Raw genomic sequence first — 14,391 nt, 5'->3', positions numbered from 1 at the left:
GCATTACGGTAATGGTCCAGGATGTGTTTTGGCTGACCATGTACCTCCCCCTCAGGTGACTGGTCACATGACTGTGACATAGCACAGGTCCTGTGCACACAGAATGTCTGATCACATGACTGTGACATCAGTACAGGTCCTGTATGCATTGGAAGATATATAAACCCTGGTAGTTTTGAGACAGAGTGTGTAAGGCGTGAGACCTGTTCCCGTGTGGGACACCGCTAGAATGTGAGGCCTAGTGAGGCCTATTGAAGCCTGGTGGAGCCTGAAAGGCGGAGGCTGGATCCTAAGGTGTAAGCGATCCCAGTAGCCTTGGAGGGCCAGAGGCTTGGAAGGCAAGAGTCATGGAAGGCAAAGGCTGGATGTGAGGTGAGACCACATACCAGTAGCCTTTGAAGGATCGAGGGCTGGAGACCCCCATCTGGGAAGCCGTAAAGTCACAGTGGTGGCAGAACAAGTCTGAGCAGCTAAAACCCGGCAAAGGTAAAACACTGCTTGATGTGGACATTTCTATAAGTGACTTTGCTGGGGGGCTGCAACTGGAGCCAAGTGGCCCTGTCTGCCACTTGAAAGGCTCCTGGACATTATATGTAATATGTCGGTGAGCCACTGAGTTGGACTCGGTTATAGCAGTTATGATGTATAATAAACTGCTGGAGTGTGAAAGCTGGAAAAACGTGGCTGGTGTGCTTTAATTGACCCGGTGCAGCGAGTATCCCCCTGTATGATGACTAGCGCTGCCTTACAATATATATACAGTACAGACCAAAAGATTGGACACACCTTCTCATTTAAAGATTTTTCTGTATTTTCAAGACTTTGAAAATTGTACATTCACACTGAAGGCATCAAAACTATGAATTAACGCATGTGGAATTCTATACTTAAGAAAAAAGTGTGAAACAACTGAAAATATGTCTTATATTCTAGGTTCTTCAAAGTAGCCACCTTTTGCTTTGATGACTGCTTTGCACACTCTTGGCATTCTCTTGATGAGCTTCAAGAGGTAGTCACCAAAAATGGTCTTCCAACAATCTTGAAGGAGTTCCCAGAGATGCTTAGCACTTGTTGGCCCTTTTGCCTTCACTCTGCGGTCCAGCTCACCCCAAACCATCTCGATTGGGTTCAGGTCTGGTGACTGTGGAGGCCAGGTCATCTGGCGTAGCACCCCATCACTCTCCTTCTTGGTCAAATAGCCCTTACACAGCCTGGATGTGTGTTTGGGGTCATGGTCCAACTAAACGCAAACCGGATGGAATAGCATGCCGCTGCAAGATGCTGTGGTTGCCATGCTGGTTCAGTATGCCTTCAATTTTGAATAAATCCCCAACAGTGTCACCAGCAAAGCACCCCCACACCATCACACCTCCTACTCCATGCTTCACGGTGGGAACCAGGCATGTAGAGTCCATCCGTTCACCTTTTCTGCGTCGCACAAAGACATGGTGGTTGGAACCAAAGATCTCAAATTTGGACTCATCAGACCAAAGCACAGATTTCCACTGGTCTAATGTCCATTCCTTGTGTTCTTTAGCCCAAACAAGTCTCTTCTGCTTGTTGCCTGTCCTTAGCAGTGGTTTCCTAGCAGCTATTTTACTATGAAGGCCTGCTGCACAAAGTCTCCTCTTAACAGTTGTTGAAGAGATGAGTCTGCTGCTAGAACTATGTGTGGCATTGACCTGGTCTCTATTCTGAGCTGCTGTTAACCTGCGATTTCTGAGGCTGCTGACTCGGGTAAACTTATCCTCAGAAGCAGAGGTGACTCTTGGTCTTCCTTTCCTGGGGCCGTCCTCATGAGAGCCAGTTTCTTTGTAGCGCTTGATAGTTTTTGCAACTGCACTTGGGGACACTTTCAAAGTTTGCCCAATTTTTCGGACTGACTGACCTTCATTTCTTAAAGTAATGATGGCCACTCGTTTTTATTTACTTAGCTGCTTTTTTCTTGCCATAATACTAATTCTAACAGTCTATTCAGTAGGACTGTCAGCTGTGTATCCACCTGACTTCTGCACAACACAACTGATGGCCCCAACCCCATTTATAAGGCAAGAAATCCCACTTATTAAACCTGACAGGGCACAACTGTGAAGTGAAAACCATTTCCGGTGACTACCTCTTGAAGCTCATCAAGAGAATGCCAAGAGTGTGCAAAGCAGTCATCAAAGCAAAAGGTGGCTACTTTGAAGAACCTAGAATATAAGACATATTTTCAGTTGTTTCACACTTTTTGTTAAGTATATAATTCCACATGTGTTAATTCATAGTTTTGATGCCTTCAGTGTGAATGTACAATTTTCAAAGTCATGAAAATACAGAAAAATCTTTAAATGAGAAGGTGTGTCCAAACTTTTGGTCTGTACTGTGTGTGTATATATATATATATATATATATATATATATATATATATATGCTGTGGAATACATAGACTAACAGGACGTTCAATGGATCCTCTTGCTATATGCACTGCAGTCTGCCACATACACTGCCTGCCTTAATAACCTACATACAGTTAGGTCCATATATATTTGGACAGAGACAACATTTTTCTAATTTTGGTTCTAGACATTACCACAATGAATTTTAAACAAAACAATTCAGATACAGTTGAAGTTCAGACTTTCAGCTTTCATTTGAGGGTATCCACATTAAAATTGGATGAAAGGTTTAGGAGTTTCAGCTCCTTAACATTTGCCACCCTGTTTTTAAAGGGACCAAAAGTAATTGGACAAATTAAATAATTGTAAATAAAATGTTAATTTCTAGTACTTGGTTGTAAACCCTTAGTTGGCAATGACTGCCGGAAGTCTTGAACTCATGGACATCACCAGACGCTGTGTTTCCTCCTTTTTGATGCTCTGCCAGGCCTTCACTGCGGTGGTTTTTCTGTTGCTGTTTGTTTGTGGGCCTTTCTGTCTGAAGTTTAGTCTTTAACAAGTGAAATGCATGCTCAATTGGGTTGAGATCAGGTGACTGACTTGGCCATTCAAGAATATTCCACTTCTTTGCCTTAATAAACTCCTGGGTTGCTTTGGCTTTATGTTTTGGGTCATTGTACATCTGTAGTATGAAACGACGACCAATCAGTTTGGCTGCATTTGGCTGGATCTGAGCACACAGTATGGCTCTGAATACATCAGAATTCATTCGGCTGCTTCTGTCCTGTGTCACATCATCAATAAACACTAGTGACCCAGTGCCACTGGCAGCCATGCATGCCCAAGACATCCAACTGCTTCCACCGTGTTTTACAGATGATGTGGTATGCTTGGGATCATGAGCTGTACCACGCTTTCGCCATACTTTTCTCTTTCAATCATTCTGGTAGAGGTTGATCTTGGTTTCATCTGTCCAAAGAATGTTCTTCCAGAACTGTGCTGGCTTTTTTAGATGTTTTTAGCAAAGTCCAGTCTAGCCTTTTTATTCTTGATGCTTATGAGTGGCTTGCACCGTGCAGTGAACCCTCTGTATTTACTTTCATGCAGTCTTCTCTTTATGGTAGATTTGGATATTGATACGCCTACCTCCTGGAGAGTGTTGTTCACTTGGTTGGCTGTTGTGAAGGGGTTTCTCTTCACCATGGAGATTATTCTGCGATCATCCACCACTGTTGTCTTCCGTGGGCGCCCAGGTCTTTTTGCATTGATGAGTTCACCAGTGCTTTCTTTCTTTCTCAGGATGTACCAAACTGTAGATTTTGCCACTCCTAATATTGTAGCAATTTCTCGGATGGGTTTTTTCTGTTTTTGCAGCTTAAGGATCGCTTGTTTCACCTGCATGGAAAGCTCCTTTGACCGCATGTTTACTTCACACCAAAACCTTCCAAATGCAAGCACCACACCTCAAATCAACTCCAGGCCTTTTATCTGCTTAATTGAGAATGACATAACGAAGGGATTGCCCACACCTGTCCATGAACTAGCCTTGGAGTCAATTGTCCAATTACTTTTGGTCCCTTTAAAACAGGGTGGCACATGTTAAGGAGCTGAAACTCCTAAACCCTTCATCCAATTTTAATGTGGATACCCTCAAATGAAAGCTGAAAGTCTGAACTTCAACTGCATCTGAATTGTTTTGTTTAAAATTCATTGTGGTAATGTCTAGAACCAAAATTAGAAAAATGTTGTCTCTGTCCAAATATATATGGACCTAACTGTATATGACACAGGAACAAGGGCAGTATAAAATATAACATTTATTGATAAAGACAATAAAAATATATATATATATATATATATATATATATATATATATATATATATATATATATATATATATATATATATATATATGTGTGTATACGGGAAAAGTTACTTTTCCCGAATACACATATACAGTATATGACGCGCCCCCTGGGCCTTGGGGTACCCGGTGCCGGGCCGGTAGATGCTGGGGGTTGTAGTCACTGTGGCGGTGACCCGGTCCATGACCAAGGTCGGTCAATCCAAGGGTAATATATATATGTAGGTGATATAATGTCCGACTACGCCACCTGTGGAGTGCGGCTAATGAGGCCGCTGCTGTGGAACAGTCCTCTGAAGCTGATGGTTTGGCAGCAAGGGTGGTATAACTCCCCACAGGAGGAGTGTAGCTTCAGGGCAGTGTGTGTGGATGATGGTGGTTATTGTGCAGGAAGTCAATAATAAACACGGCGTCCCAGGGTCCCAGGGTCCCAGTCCCAGGGTCTTTACTGATGACACTTTAGACAGGCCTGGACTGGAGTACTAGCTAGTGATAAGAGTCCAGTCAGCCTGGAAGCAAGCATAGAGTCCTCCCTGCCAGGTGGAGTTGTAGGCCTGCCGTTCTTACTATACTCTTTGGCTTCCCTGCTTGTAGCTGCGTTGTAGCCCACGTCCCTGAGTGTAATGTGCGGTGCTCACCCGTATGGCTGGTAGCGCGGGCCTTGTGGATGCTTCGCTCCTCCGTGGCGGTGCTGGTCCCTCTGTGCTGCTGAGCCTCGGGGCGTCTGATGGGGGTCAGGAGACCTGCAATCTCCTGCCCTACGGTATCTGCTGCTAGGCATGAAGGGTCCCACAGCCTCGGACTCCGGTGTCCGGTTCTTTGTGTGGTACAGCTAGGACGAGCTATCTCCAGCTCCAGTCCCTAGCTCCTCTCTCTTCAATGTCCTAAACTCAACTCCCTACACTAAGCTAAACTCACCCCGCCTCCAGATCCAGTTGCCAAGGGGAGGGTCCTCCACTTGCTGGTCTAGAGCCAGGAAGTGTTGCATGTATTGTGTACCTGGCTAAAAGAACTCCTGCTTGCTTCCAGGTATGGCATTACCTCTTTGGAGGGAAGCAATGCCACTGTGGCAACCAGACCCTTGGGGTGCCACATTCACCCCTAGTTAATTTCAGTACTCCGGGACTGAACATATTTTTCAAAAGTAACAATAGCATTAACAATAACAGGCACATTAGAATATTTGCAAACATTACAGTCCTTGATAGGTTACAGTAATATCTGCAACCAGGTGTCCATTCCACTGAACAAGATGTAATTTGAGGGACCCGTCCAAAACCCTCCACGGAGGCCCTGGGGTGGCTGCAGGGCATTGATGATCCAAGTGCTGGACCACGTCTTCGGCCACCTCCAACGAGTTTTTGTTCAGTGGTCTTTCACTATGGGGCACTTTAACAAGTGCAACTATGTACAAGGGAAAGTTCTTTGGTTACTCACTGTCCATAACCTAAAAGTCTTTGTACCCTTTTCGGGTAACTGGAAAAACACACATTAAACATTTCAAATCAGCAATGTCTCTGGCATACCCTTATGGGTAACTATATACAGCACACATTTTACATTTTTCCATACTTTAATCTTTAAATTTTTAAATTCTTCAACGAGCAGGGGGCCGACCTTTTGTGCTCCTGGTGGATCTATGTAGTACACTGCTCATCACTGCGCTACCCTGGTCCCTTGTGTCTACCCCTGGTGTGGTGGGTTCCATGTGGACTACACTATGGGCAGTTTGAGGTAGCACTGGTAGGTTGGACAATTTCCAACGAACTCTTTGGCTCACCATGGGTACGACAGGTTCATTGTTAGCAGAGGGTAGATTCTCCTGGTCTGCTGTTGATGAAACTTCTGCCTCTGGGGCCAACTGTTCTTCCAGCTGTTCTGGGACTTCTACAGCTTCCTGAGGGGCTGGTTGGAGAAAGGTAAGGACTGGCACGATAATTGCATTGTTCACCTGCGTCCACGACCGGGGAAATTCTCTGAGTACTGTTTGGACCACTTCCTCCACTTCTTCTGTGGGCTGAGGGTTATCTTGGTCTTCCTTAGTGTGTTGCAATTGCTCAGGGAATTTCTTCAAGTGATCTCTGGAAACTGCCGCTGATGTTTCTCCTCCATCTTTGCTGATGAGACACACTTTGGTGTTATCGTAACTCGAGGGTAGGATGGTGTACGGCTCTACCTACCACTGATCATCTAGTTTGGGGAGTCGTCTCTTTCTCTTAAGGACTTGTTCTCCAGGTAACAAGGGGACAGCAGGTGCGTGTTGATTATAAGTTTTCTCTTGCTTTTGTCTTGCCTGGGACAAGCTTCTTTCAACACTCTCTTGCACTTTGCGGTATTGTTGCTGCCGCTCGGTATCCCAATCCGCATCTGGTGAGGTTGTCTCTGGTGTTAGGACTCCCATGTCCAAGTCGATGGGCAGCTTACCAAGCCTTGCCCTTATCAGGTAAGCGGGTGTACAATTGGTGGAGTTCACCGGGATGTGATTATATAGATCCACCAGATCTGGCAACTTCTCTGGCCACAGGCTGCGTTCTTCAAGGGGCAACGTCTTCAACGGGTTTATCACCACCTGGTTCATCTTCTCACACAACCCGTTGGTTTGGGGGTGATACAGCATTGTCCTGATTTTTTTGCAGCCATACAGGTTGCAGAATTCCTGGAACACCTCCGCTTCGAAGGCTGGACCTTGGTCAGTAAGCACACGGTCAGGGTAACCGTGCGGGCGACACAAGTGCTGTTGAAATGCCTTGGCTGCCGTCTGAGCCATCTGGTCTTTGACTGGCACTACTACCAGGAACCGGGAGTAGTGGTCTACGATGGTGAGAGCATAGACATAGCCTGACCTGCTTGGGGCTAGCTTCACGTGGTCCAAGGCTACCAGTTCGAGTGGCTGTTTGGTGATGATGGGCTGCAGGGGAGCCCTCTGGCTGTTGCGGTCTTTTCGTCTCAGGTTGCATGGTCCGCATTCTCTACACCATCTCTCGATTGCTTTCCTCATGCCAGCCCAGTAGAACCGCTCACGTAGCAGGACTTCCAACTTCTTCCATCCAAAGTGTCCTGCTCCATCGTGGTACGCTTCTAAGACCATTGACGCATCTCGCCTCGGGACTACCACCTGCCAGATCAGTTCATGTATCCGGGAGTTGATACTTCTTCGACACAGCTTCCCTTCATAGATGAATAGCTTGCCCTTTTCTTTCCACAGCTGTTTGGTCTCCTCTGGAGCTTCGGGATCAGGGTGCGAGTCAGCTCGTGTCAGCAACTCCTTGACTAGGCGGACAGCCGGGTCACTATCTTGTGTCTGTGCCCATCCATGGTGGGGCAATGCATTGAACGTGGCCTCTCTGTTGGCGGAGCACCTGTTCTTCACACAATGGGAGCACTGGGTTACTCCATGACGGTGGAAAGCGGGGATCTCTATCTCCTCCAGCTCTTCCGGATCTTCTCCCCCATCTGGCAAGTTAGGCATCCTGGACAGCGCATCTGCATTTGCATTCTTGTGCCCTGCCCGATACTTGATGGTGAACTCGTAATTAGACAACCGGGCCATCCATCTTTGCTCCAGGGCACCAAGCTTTGCAGTCTCCAGGTGTGTCAGCGGGTTGTTGTCTGTGAAGACGGTGAATTTGGAGGAGGCGAGATAATGTTTGAAGCGCTCGGTCACAGCCCAGACTACGGCGAGGAACTCCAACTTGAAGGAGCTGTAGTTATCAGGGTTCCTTTCTGTGGGCCGGAGCTTCCTGCTGGCATAGGCAATCACTCTTTCTCTGCCCTGCTTTATCTGGGACAGCACCGTTCCCAATCCCACGTTGCTCGCGTCTGTATGGAGTATGAAAGGTTGGCCATAGTCAAGGTAGGCCAGGATCTCGTCTCCTGTGAAAGCCATCTTCAGCCTGCTGAAGGATTCGTCTTCCGGCTTATCCCTTTTAAATGGAGACTTCGGGTTTTTGGACTTCCTGGACTAACCTACTAGGAGGTCCTGCATGGGTGCCGCCATCTTGGTGAAGCCTTTGATAAGTCTTCGGTAGTAGCCACCAACCCGAGGAACTGCCGCACTTCCTTGATAGTGGAGGGTCTTGGCCAGTCCTTGATTACTGTGACCTTATCAGGGTCTGGTGCTACACCTTCGGCACTTACCACATGACCTAGGTACTGTACCTTGGGCTTCAACAGGTGGCATTTTGATGGCTTTACCTTCAGGCTAAAACCAGCTAGGGCTTCAAACACCTCGGCCAGGTGCTTCAGGTGGTCTTCATAGGACTTGGAGTAGACTATGACGTCATCCAGGTGCAGCCGGACTGTCTCAAAGTTCTTGTGTCCTAGACAGCACTCGATTAACCGCTGGAATGTTCCTGGACTGTTGCAGAGCCCGAATGGCATGCAGTTGAACTCGCTGAGGCCCATCGGCGTTGTAAATGCGGTCTTTTCTTTATCCGCCTCTGCTACGGGAACCTGCCAATACCCACTGGTGAGATCCAAAGTAGAGAAATAATTAGCAGATCTTAATGCTGCTAGGGACTCCTCAATTCTGGGTAACGGGTAGGCATCCTTTTGTGTAATGCGGTTAATTTGCCTGTAGTCAACACACATTCTCATTGTACCATCCTTTTTCCTGACGAGAACTAATGGAGCTTCCCAGGGACTACAACTATCTCTTATCACCCCAGCCTCCTTCATCTCCCATAACATCCCTTTGGCACATTGATAGTGAGCTGGGGGTACAGGCCGGTACCGCTCTTTAATGGGTGGATGATCTCCTGTGGGGATATGGTGTTGTACCCCTTTTACCTGCCCGAAGTCTAGTGGGTGTTTGCTGAAGACCCGCTCATACTCCTGGACCACCCGGTATACTCCATGTTTTTGGTGCTGAGGGGTGGAGTCAGTGCCCACGTGTAGCTTCTGACACCAGTCCTCCATCTGTCCCATGGAGCCATTATCCTCCGCCGGTTTGGATGGAGGCAAGGGTTCCACTGTCTTTATGGAATTGTTGCTGACTGTGAATAATTTGGCAAGGGTAGCATATCGGGGCAAATGAACCTCTTTCTCCCCACAATTCAGGATGCGGACTGGCACTCTCCCATGGCGGACATCAACTACCCCCCTGGCTGTCAAGATGGTGGGCCTACTGTCAGAGTATACGGGCTCTACCAGGGCCTGGTAATCTCGACCCCTGAGACTGATAGCTGCCCGACCCCATATCAACATTTCACTTAAAGGGGGCATGGCAATGGGGAATGGGTCACTCATCCTGACACTGCCAATTTCACCACCAGACAGTTCTACCAGTTGTCTTCTCATCAGGGCTCTGATCTCTCTCTGCAGAACCCACTGCTGACTGGAACTGGCGGTCTCCGCAACCTGCTGTAACAAGACAATCATTTCTGAAAGACAATTTTCAATGACATTAGTGCCTAAGGTTATCATGGGATGACTTTCTCGGCGATCAATGTCAACAATTATCATTCCTTGTGATGGCAACTCTACTTTGCCAACCTTTATGGTCACTTCTTTAAACCCCACTTGAGGTACGGGCTGACCATTGCTGGCATAGATGCTTAAATGTTCATCTGGACGTCGGGTAATGTCCGAATCAGTCCAGTATAGCTTATAAAGAATGTAGGGGATAGTGGTCACCTGGGATCCAGTGTCCAGCAGCGCGCTCATTGGGATGCCATCAAGCACGACAGGTAGGACCGGCCGTCCTCCCACGTACTTGTCTCGTCAGCTTTGTGGGCCGGGTGGTCTTACTCCTGGGGGTTGGCCCTCTGCCCCAGGTTTTGCTCGTTTAAATTACAGTACCTTGCATAGAATCCTGCCTTGTGGCAGTGGCAGCAGATGGGTTGTCCGTCCTGGTCGTAGCGGTCGCTGTTCCTCCCTCTGGTTGGGGGAATGCTTCTCTGTCGTCGCCACGGGACGTCCTCTGGACTGGAAGCCAGCTGGATCTTTTCCTTGGGGGACACTTGCATGGACTGCACCGTTTTGGCCAGTGCAGCTACACTTTTAGTCAGCTCCTGGACCTGAAGGTGCAGGTCTGTAGACGGGGCATTGTCTAGAGTCTGTGCATCAGCCCCTACAGGTTCTGGGGAAAAGGATGCCACCTCCTGGTGGTATGTGATAGCTGGGCGCCGGTGGAATGTATCACCACCTGGTGTTGACTCTCGCAGCACCCGGATGGCTCTGTCTTTAAATTGTGCAAAGTCCAGATCGGGGTTTTGCAGAGCCATTATGCGCAGCTGTGTCCGGTGAGTGCTGGACAGGAGCCCCTCAATAAACTGCTCAGTTAGCAATCTGTTCTCATCTCGCACACTGTCGGGGTCTACTTGTTTGATGGCCCGCAGTGCCTCCTGCTGATTTAAAGCATAGTCCCGTACACTGTCCTGCACCCTTTGTTTGCACCCGTAAAACTTCATTTTTATTTCAGCTGCAGTGCGGGTGTCAAAGGTGTCCTTTAATCAGGCCAGTATCTCTTTTACAGTGCCTTTATCTCTGCCTGGCCAGGATTTCACTTCTCTCTGGGCTGCACCGATTAGATGGCCTATGAGGATGCTGACTTTCTGCTCCTCAGACAGGGGGTACACTTTAAATAAGCTGTGCAGTCTTTCTTTAAAGTCACTCAGGGTGTGCGACTCTCCTGAGTACTGGGGCAACCACGCCGCCCCAGGTATATATGGCAGGGAGAATGGCATTACCGTGGCAGCGGCCGCGCCTGTGGCTGAAGTTCCCTCCATATTGGGCGTCTTCCTCCCCCCTAGTGAACCGTGGCCTACCTTCTTTCACTTTGATTCCGTAGGCCGCAGTTCCGCAGGTGATGGTCTCCTTTCAGGACCTGGCGTCGCACGCGTCTGACGTCAGCGCTCGCTGGGGCTCCTTCCAGGACCTGGCGCTGCGTCAGTGCGTGAGGCGGGGCTTGGGTTTCACGCACTTCCAGCGGTTACGCCCCTCTTCTTCCCGCGCGGCGACCCGGAAATGGCGGACAATGGCGGGAAACAGCGGTAATTGGCGGGAAAATTTCACCACGGTATGTGACACAGTTCGTGAAGGCGCACAGTACCCGGTGGTAATGGGCACGAAATCCTGCCGACTACGCCAAAGTTGACGGTCCCCCCTGGGCCGTGGGGTACCCGGTGCCGGGCCGGTAGATGCTGGGGGTTGTAGTCACTGTGGCGGTGACCCGGTCCATGACCCAGGGCGGTCAATCCAAGGGTAATATATATATATATATAGGTGATATAATGTCCGACTACGCCACCTGTGGAGTGCGGCTAATGAAGCCGCCGCTGCGGAACAGTCCTCTGAAGCTGATGTTTTGGCAGCAAGGGTGGTATAACTCCCCACAGGAAGAGTGTAGCTTCTGGGCAGTGTGTGTGGATGATGGTGGTTATTGTGTAGGAAGTCAATAATAAACACGGAGTCAGTGTGATGCAGTCCCAGGGTCTTTACTGATGACACTTTAGACAGGCCTGGACTGGAGTACTGGCTAGTGATAAGAGTCCGGTCAGCCTGGAAGCAAGCATAGAGTCCTCCCTGCCAGGTGGAGTTGTAGGCCTGCCGTTCTTACTATACTCTTTGGCTTCCCTGCTTGTAGCTGCGTTGTAGCCCAGGTCCTTGAGTGTAACATGCGGTGCTCACCCGTATGGCTAGTAGCGCGGGCCTTGTGGATGCTTCGCTCCTCCGTGGCGGTGCTGGTCCCTCTGTGCTGCTGAGCCTCCGGGCATCTCATGGGGGCCAGGAGACCTGCAATCTCCTGCCCTGAGGTATCTGCTGCTAGGCCTGAAGGGTCCCACAGTCTCGGACTCCGGTGTCCGGTTCTTTGTGTGGTACAGCTAGGACGAGCTATCTCCAGCTCCAGTCCCTAGCTCCTCTCTCTTCAATGTCCTAAACTCAACTCCCTAAGCTAAGCTAAACTCACCCCGCCTCCAGATCCAGTTGCCAAGGGGAGGGTCCTCCCCTTGCTGGTCTAGAGCCAGGAAGTGTTGCATGTATTGTGTACCTGACTAAAAGAACTCCTGCTTGCTTCCAGGTATGGCATTACCTCTTTGGAGGGAAGCAATGCCACTGTGGCAACCAGACCCTTGGGGTGCCACATATATATATTATTTTATTGTCTTTATCTATCAATAAATGTTATATTTTATACTGCCCTAGTTCCTGTGTCATATATGTATGTCATTATAGTTGCAGACACATGAACGTCTGATTATAGCCCTATACAGATTTTGAGTAATACACTGCCTGCCTGCCTAACTCCTGCAGTCACCACTGAATAGATGCAACTGGATTAGTCCTCAGAAGGACTGTTAGTTCAGATGGCTATATATAGATGTTGTGGTATACCTAAACTAACTAATAAACAAGGAAATCTCTCCCTAGCTCAGAAGCATCTCTCCCTACACTGCCTGTTTCCGGGGTATACTGTGACGAGCATGGGGGCACCAGGTCTTATATAGACCTGATGAAGCTGTGCGGCCAGCCAAGCACTATAATGCCACAACCAGCATGGCTATGGCATTACAGTGTGTGGCAGGCAATCCCTGCATGTTTATTGGCTCTCTAAAGAGCGCCAATCATGCAGGAAGGGGACCCGAGCTCCCGCCCGAGCAACCAGGAAACACTCGCAGAGCTCTGTGCATCCCGAGCAGTGGTGAGCATGTTCGCTCATCACTAGGGGCTATGTCTACAAATATCTGGAACAGCAGGATCAGACAGAACGTGCAATGGACCCTCTTGTGCTGTATACACTGCTACAAACCCTGCCTGCCTAACTCCTGCTATCACCACTGAATATATGCAGCTGGATTAGTCCTCAGAAGGACTGTTAGTTCAGATGGATATATATAGATATGTAATAAATATCTAATAAAAAAGCAAATCTCTCCCTCACTCAGCAGCATTTCTCCATATTCTGCCTGTTTCCGGGGTAGACTGTGATGAGCCTAGTGTCACCGGGTCATAAATAGTTCCTGATGACGCTATGCGGCCAGCCAATCACTGTAATGCCCCCAACCAACATGGCTACAGCATTACAGTGCGTGGCAAGCAATCCTTGCATGTTCATTTACTCTCTAAAGAGCACCAAACAAGCAGGGTGGGGACCCGAACTCCTGCCCGAGCAAGCCGGAAATACTCGCCGAGTGCCGAGCATGTCGAGCACAGTGATCCTCAGGCGAGTACCGAGTAGTGTTGAGCACGTTCGCTCATCACTAGTGCTCGCACCAAGCTCTTTTTAAAAACAAACTATATACATATTTTTGAAAACATTTGGTGCCAGCACGAAACGTGTACATATAAAAACTACGAAATTGCTATTCCACTCTCGAACAGCTTCCCTTATACAGCTGCACCATCTACTCTGAAACATTAATCTAATTTTTCTACTAATTGATATGCAAAAGAGGTTCTACCCTCATTTGCTGATGGGACTGCAGCAGCTGTAATATTCATGGGTAATTATTGGAGTTGTGACAATCACAACCCTTTCAGGTGAGCAACTCCATAACTTCCTTCTCTTCAGTAACTTTCAATATCACCCTATGTGCGCTTGTCTCCCCCCTTTTTTCTCTCTGACAGGAAATTGTCACTTTCCCTGCAACTCATACCCTCCCTCTTTGGGCTAGTCCCAAACATTAACTCTAACTGTTCTTATGGTCAAACTACCCACACTATCAGTACAGCAAACACCTTTAATGCACATCACGAGTCACACTAGACATCACAGTTCACATTGCATGACATAACATTTTATAACAAACTTGTTTCAACAAGATGGAAACGTGGGCAGCATGTCCATCATCTTACAGTTCCACACTATAGAATAGTACAAAGCTTGGTGGCCACACAACAATGTAGATATAGATCAATACTGAGCTGTTTATGAGATAAAGAAATACTGTATCTTTAGGCCCAGGGAAAATTTCAGGAAGTGCTTTTACAGACAGAAGGGTGTCATTCATAGTTAGGGATCTACCATGATTTGCACATGTTCAGCTTCTCATAGACTTCTATGAGTTCAATAAATGTCAATGGAACCCATAGAAGTCTGTGGATAATTTGATGTGATGGATCCTTTAAATTTGTTTTGTTTTTTTCAGCAATGTGAACAAGCTTATATGAGTCTAAAGAGTTAAAATGAATGATATGTATAATCATTAT

This window comes from Phyllobates terribilis, unplaced genomic scaffold (genome assembly GCF_046119375.1).
Source record: "Phyllobates terribilis strain yellow unplaced genomic scaffold, ASM4611937v1 Scaffold_5__5_contigs__length_657084704, whole genome shotgun sequence".
NCBI classification, from domain to species: Eukaryota; Metazoa; Chordata; class Amphibia; order Anura; family Dendrobatidae; genus Phyllobates; species Phyllobates terribilis.
The sequence above is the reverse complement of the archived record's forward strand: the minus strand, read 5'-3'. Positions refer to the sequence as shown.